Source organism: Eubalaena glacialis, chromosome 2, assembly GCF_028564815.1.
Source record: "Eubalaena glacialis isolate mEubGla1 chromosome 2, mEubGla1.1.hap2.+ XY, whole genome shotgun sequence".
NCBI classification, from domain to species: domain Eukaryota; kingdom Metazoa; phylum Chordata; class Mammalia; order Artiodactyla; family Balaenidae; genus Eubalaena; species Eubalaena glacialis.
Genome location: NC_083717.1, coordinates 116,740,045 through 116,747,310, shown reverse-complemented (window position 1 = coordinate 116,747,310; position 7,266 = coordinate 116,740,045).

Sequence of the window (7,266 nt, the reverse complement as noted above, 5' to 3'; positions counted from 1 at the left end):
TTTTTGCCACCCCACGTGGCTTGTGGGATCTTGGTTCACAAGCTGGGGGTCAGGTCAAAGCTCCTGTGGTGGGAGCTCTGAGCCCAAACCACTGGACTAACAGAGAACCTCAGACCCTAGGGAATATTCATCAGAATGAGGTCTCACAGAATTCCTCATCTCAGCACCAAGACTCAGCTCTACCCAATAGCCTACAAACTCCAGTGTTGGAAGCCTCTGGCCAAACAACCAGTAAGACAGAAACATAATCCCACTCATAAAAAAAAAAAAAAAAATGAGATGGCAAAAAATATGTCACAGATGAAGGAGCAAGGTAAAAACCTACAAGACCAAATAAATGAAGAGGAAATAGGCAATCTACCTGAAAAAGAATTCAGAGTAATGATAGTAAAGATGATCCAGCATCTCAGGAATAGAATGGAGGCATGGATTGAGAAAATACAAGAAATCTTTAACAAAGATCTAGAAGAACTAAAGAACAAACAAACAGAGATGAACAACACAATAACTGAAATGAAAAATACACTAGAAGGAATCAATAACAGAATAACTGAGGCAGAAGAACAAATAAGTGAGCTGGAAGACAAAATGGTGGAAATAACTGCTAAGGAGCAGAATAAAGAAAAAAGAATGAAAAGAATTGAAAACCATCTCAGAGACCTCTGGGACAACACTAAATGTACCAACATTCGAATTACAGAGGTCCCAGAGAAGAACAGAAAAAGAAAGGGTCTGAGAAAATATTTGAAGAGACTGTAGTCAAAAACTTCCCTAACATGGGATAGGAAATAGTAACTCAAGTCGAGGAAGCACAGAGAGTCCCATACAGGATAAACCCTAGGAAAAACACACAAAGGCACATCTTAATCAAACTAACAAAAATTAAATACAAAGAAAAAATATTAAAAGCAGCAAGGGAAAAACAAAACGTAACATACAAAGGAATCCCCATAAGGTTATCAGCTGATTTTTCAGCAGAAACTCTGCAGGCCAGAAGGGAGTGGCAGGATATATTTAAAGTGATGAAAGAGAAAAACCTACAATGAAGATTACTCTACCCAGCAAGGATCTCATTCAGATTTGTTGGAGAAGTCAAAAGATTTTCAAACAAGCAAAAGCTAAGAGAATTCAGCACCACCCAACCAGCTTTATATCAAATGCTAAAGAAACTTCTCTAGGTGGGAAACCCAAGAGAAGAAAAAGACCCACAAAAAAACCCCCAAACAATTAAGACAATGGTAATAAGAACATACATATCAATAATAATCTTGAATGTAAATGGATTAAACGCTCCAACCAAAAGACACAGACTGGCTGAATGGATACAAGAAGAAGACCCATATAAATGCTGTCTACAAGAGACCCACTTCAGACCTAGGGACACATACAGACTGAAAGTGAAGGGATGGAAAAAGATATTCCATGCAAATGGAAATCAAAAGAAAGCTGGAGTAGCAATACTCCTATCAGATAAAATAGACTTTAAAATAAAGACTGTTAAAAGAGATAAGGAGGGACACTACATAATGATCAATGAATCAATCCAAGAAGAAGATATAACAATTATAATGTTTATGCATGCAACATAGGAGCACCTCAATACATAAGGCAAATGTTAACAATCATGAAAGAAGAAATTGACAGTAACACAATAATAGTAGGGGACTTTAACACCCCACTTACAACGCTGGACAGATGATCAATACGGAAACTCTGGTCTTAATGACACATCCATCTGATGGGCTTAATATATATAAAACATTCCATCCAAAAACAGCAGAATACACATTCTTTTCAAGTACACATGGAACATTCTCCAGGATAGATCACTTGCTAGGTGACAAAACAAATCTCAGTAAATTTAAGAAGACTGAGATCATATCAAGCACATTTTCCAACCATGTCATGAGACTAGAAATCAGCTACACACAAAAAAATGCAAAAAACACAGAACATGGAGGCTAAACAATATGCCACTAAACAACCAATGAGTCAATGAAGAAATCAAAGAGGAAATTTAAAAATACCTGGAGGCAAATGAAAATGAAAACATAATTATCCAAAATCTATGGGATGCAGCAAAAGCAGTTCCAAGAGGGAAGTTTATAATGATACAAACCTACCTCAGGAAACAAGAAAAATCTCAAATAAACAACATAACTTTACACCTAAAATAACTGGGGGGAAAAAAAAAAACGAACAAAACCCAAAGTTAGTAGAAGGAAAGAAATCATAATAATCAGAGCAGAAATAAATGAAATACAGACTAAAAAATTCAATAGAAAATATCAATGAAACTAAGAGCTGGTTCTTTGAAAAGATAAACAAAATTGATATGTCTTTAGTCAGACTCATCAAGAAAAAAAGAGAAAGGGCACAAATCAATAAAATCAAAAATGCAAAAGGAGAGGTTACAACTAACACCACAGAAATACAAAGGATCATAAGATGTTACTATGAACAATTATACACCAACAAAATGGACAACCTAGAAGAAATGGACAAATTCCTAGAAATGTACAATGTCCCAGGACTGAACCAAGAAGAAACAGAAAATACGAACAGACCAATTACCAGTAATGAAATTGAATCAGTAATTTTAGAAAAACAAAAAACAAAAATAAAACAAAACAAAAAATCAACCTCCCAGCAAACTCCAGGACCACGCAACTGTGAAGTGAATTCTATCAAATATTTAAAAAGAGTTAACAACTATTCATCTAAACTACTCAAAAAAAATTTCAGAGGAAGGAACACTTCTGAACTCATTCTATAAGACCAGAATCATCCTGATGTCAAAACCAGACAAAAATACCACAAAAAAGGAAAATTACAGGCCAATATCTGATGAACATAGATGCAAAAACTTTCAACAAAATATTAGCAAACCAAATTCAACAATACATTAAAAGGATCATACACAATGATCTAGTGGGATTTATCCCAGGAATGCAAGGATTTTTTCAATATCCACAAATCAATCAGTGTGATACACCACATTAACAAATTGAAGAATAAAAATCATACGATCATCCCAATAGATGCAGAAAAAGCTTTTGACAAAATTCAACATTCATTTATAATAAAAACTCTCAACAAAGTGGGTATAGAGGGGAAATATCTCAACATAATAAAGACCATATATGACAAGGTCACAGCTAACCTCATATTCAATGGTGAAAAGATAAAAGCATTTCCTCCAAGATCAGGAAGAAGACAAGGATGCCCACACTCACCACTTTTATTCAACATAGTATTGGAAGTCCTAGTCACAGCAATCAGACAAGAGAAATAAATAAAAGGAATCCAAACTGGAAAGGAAGAAGTAAGACTATCACTGTTTGCAGATGACATGATACTACATAGAGAAAACTCTAAAGGAACCACAAAAAAACACTAGAAGTAGTTAATGAATTTGGTAAAGTTGCAGGATATGAAGTTAATATACTGGAATCTGTTGCATTTCTATATGCTGACAATGAACTACCAGAAAGAGAAATTAAGAAAACAATCCCATTTACAATGACATCAAAAAGAATAAATTACCTAGGAATAAATCTAACTATGGAGGTAAAAGACCAGTACTTGGAAACTATAAGAATGATGAAAGAAATTGAAGAAAACACAAACAGATGGAAAGATATACTGTGCTCAAGGATTGGCAGAATTAATATTGTTAAAATAACCATACTATTTAAGGCAATCTAAGATTCAATGCAGTTTCTATAAAAATATCAAAGGCATTTTTTCCAGAACCAGAACAAATAATTCTAAAATTTGTATAGAAACAAAAACAAACACCAAATAGGCAAAATAATCTTGAAAAAGAAAAACAAAGCTGGAGTTATCACACGTCCTGATTTCCAACTATACTACAAAGCTACAGTCACCAAAACAGTATGGTACTGGCACAAGAACAGACACATAGATCAGTGGAATAGAATAGAGTGCCCAGAAATGAATCCACACTTATATGGGCAATTAATTTACAACAAAGGAGGCAAGAATATACAATGGGGAAAAGACAGCTTCCTCAATAAATGGTGTTGGGAAAACTAGACAGATACATGCAAAAGCACCAAACTGGACTACCTCCTCACACAATATATAAGAATAAACTCAAAATGAATTAAAGATTTAAATGTAAGACCTGAAACTTAAAACTTCTAGAAGAAAACATAGGTAGTAAACTCTTCGACATCAGTCTTAGCAATGTTGTTGCGATGTGTCTCCTCAGGCAAAGGGGAACAAAAGCAAAAATAAACATATGGGACCACATCAAAAGAAAAAGCTTTTGCACAGTGAAGGAAACTATCAACAAAATGAAAAGGCCACCTACTGAATAAGAGAAGATATTTGCAAACGATATAGTCAACAAAGGGTTAATATTCAAAATATACAAAGAACTCATGCAACTCAACATCAAAAAACCAAACATCCTGATTAGAAAATGGGCAGAGAAACTGAATAGACATTTTTACAAAGAAGACATACAGATGGCCACCAGGCAGAGGAAAAGATGTTCAACATTACTAATCATCAGAGAAATGCAAATTAAAGCCACAATGATATATCACCTCACACCTGTCATAATGACTATTATCAAAAAGACAACAAATAACAAGTGTTGGCAAGGATGTGGAAAAAAGGAACCCTCGTGTACTATTGGTGGGAATGTAAATAGGTGCAGCCACTATGGAAAACATTACGAAGATTCCTCAAAAAATTAAAAATAGAACTACCTTAAAATTCAGTAGTTCCACTCCTGGGTATTTTTCCAAAGAGCACAAAAACACTAATTTGAAAAGATATATGCAGCTCTGTGTTCATTGCAGCATTATTTACAACATCCAAGATATGGAAACAACCTAAGTGCTCACTGATTGATGAATGGATAAAGAAGATAATACATAAAATGGAATATTATTCAGCCATAAAAAATGAAATCTTGCCATTTGCAACAACATGAATGGACCTGGAGGGTATTATGCTAAGTGAAATAAATCAGACAGAGAAATTGTATGACTTCACTTATACATAGAACCTAAGAAATGAACAAACATAACCAAATGGAAACAGAGTCATAGATATAAAGAACAAACAGATCGTTGCCAGAGGGGAGGCTGGTGAGGAGATGAGAGAAAAAGGTGAGGAAGATGAAAAGGTACAAACTTCCAATCACAAAATAAATGAGTTACAGTTATGAAATGCAGTGTGGGGAATAGAGTCAATAATTATGTAATATCTTTTATGGTGACAGATGGTAACTAGACTTGTGATGATCATTTTGAAATGTATAGAAATATCACATCATTATTTTGTGTAACAAGAACTAACGTAGTGTTGTAGGTCAATTATACTTTGAAAATAAAGGAACAAGCAAACAAAGAAAAAGAGATCAGATCTGTGGTTCCCAGAAGCAGGGTGTGGAAAGAGGGGGAACTGGATGAAGGTAGTCAAAGGTATAAACTTCCGGTTATAAGTTAAATAATTACTAGTGATGTAATGTACAACATGATCAATATAATTAACACTGCTATATGTTATATATGAAAATTGTTAAGAGAGTAAATCCTGAGTGTTCTCATCACAAGGAAAAAAATATTTTTTCTATTTTAAAAATGTATCTATGTGAGATGATGGATGTTCCTTAAATTTATTGTGGTCATCATGTCATGATGTATGTAGGTTAAATAATTATGCTGTGCACCTTAAACTTTTCAGTGTTGTTATGTCAATTATATCTCAATAAAACTGGAAGGGCAAAAAAAGAACTTAAAAAACTAAAACTAAAAATAAAATAATAACAATACCAAATCTTAGAAAAGATGAAGAGAAACTGAATCTGTCATACATTGCTGGTGGGAATGTAAGATGGTACAGCTAGTCTGGAATTTAGCTTGATAATTTCTTTAAAAAGTAAACATATATTTATAATATTTACAACTCAGTAATTGCACTCCTGGGTATTTAACCCAGAGAAATGAAAACTGACATCCATACAAAAACTTGGATACAAATGTTCCCAGCAGCTTTATATGTAACAGCGAAACCTGGTAACGACCAAAATGTCAATAGGCGAATGGTTTAAACCAACTGGTACATCCATACCATGAATGAACTATTATACATGAAGCTACTTGGGTGGATCTCAAGGATTTTAAAAAACTGAAGAAAAAAAAGCACATCTCAAAAAGATCACATACTGTGTGATTCCATTTAACATAACATTGTCAAAGTGGCAAAATGAGATAGAAACAGATTAGTGGTTGCCAAGAGTTAAGGATAGTGGAGGGGATGGAAGTGGGTACACCTATAATAGGATAGTATGAGGGAGTTGTTTGTGGAGATGGAATAGTTCTGAATCCTCATTGTGGTGCTGGTTATACAAATATACACTTTCAGTAAAATGTCATAGAAATTTCCACACATTGTACTAATGTCAATTTCCTGGTTTTAATATTGTACTATAGTCATTTACAGTGTTTGGGGGAAACTATGTGAAGGGTACATGGAACCTATCAGTACTATTTTTGCGACTTTCTATAATTGCTTAAAAATAAGGAGTTAAAAAAAAGGACTATCTTCTTGGAGCAACTCACCAGATGAAGGTGACAAATAACTGAGAACTTCAAGAAATCCTAGTATGCTAGCTCCTTGCTAGCATAATTGAAACTCTTTCCTGACCAGTGGACATGACATTTGTTTTAACCCACCTGATGCAAATATATGAATTCATTTCTCCCTCTCCAGTGTGCAAACTTTCAATTGTTAATTAGTATAACCCACTCAAACTTAGGTTTCTAGCAACCCCCCACCCTGAGTTTTTCTCCTCCAGCCAATTACTTACTGAAACAAATGCCATTTTTGTACTGGTCTAGGCCCCATTCTCTGGCAAGTAAATCAACTCAGGGCTCACTTTATTGACCACTTTTGTGGCCATCACATTTCCTTTATCACCACAAAAGATTTGAAGCATTTGATGGCCCTCATGGCCTGTATAAACAGATGGGAACTTACTGTTCCAGGGGATGAACTAGGTACAGTGTTGGGGGAAGGTGGTTTATGGGTGACAGAAAGTGCAACTAAGGAAGAGCCAAGGACAGTGTCCAGGGGAAAAAGCCAGAATATCAAAGGTCACTTCGGCAGCAAAAATGTAATGCTAAGAGGGCTGGACAGAGAAGTAGAAACCAAAGAAAGATGTGGCAAAGGAAGGAATGGGAAGCCATCCAAGCAGAGCAAAGGCTCCGTATGGTTGTTGGAGAT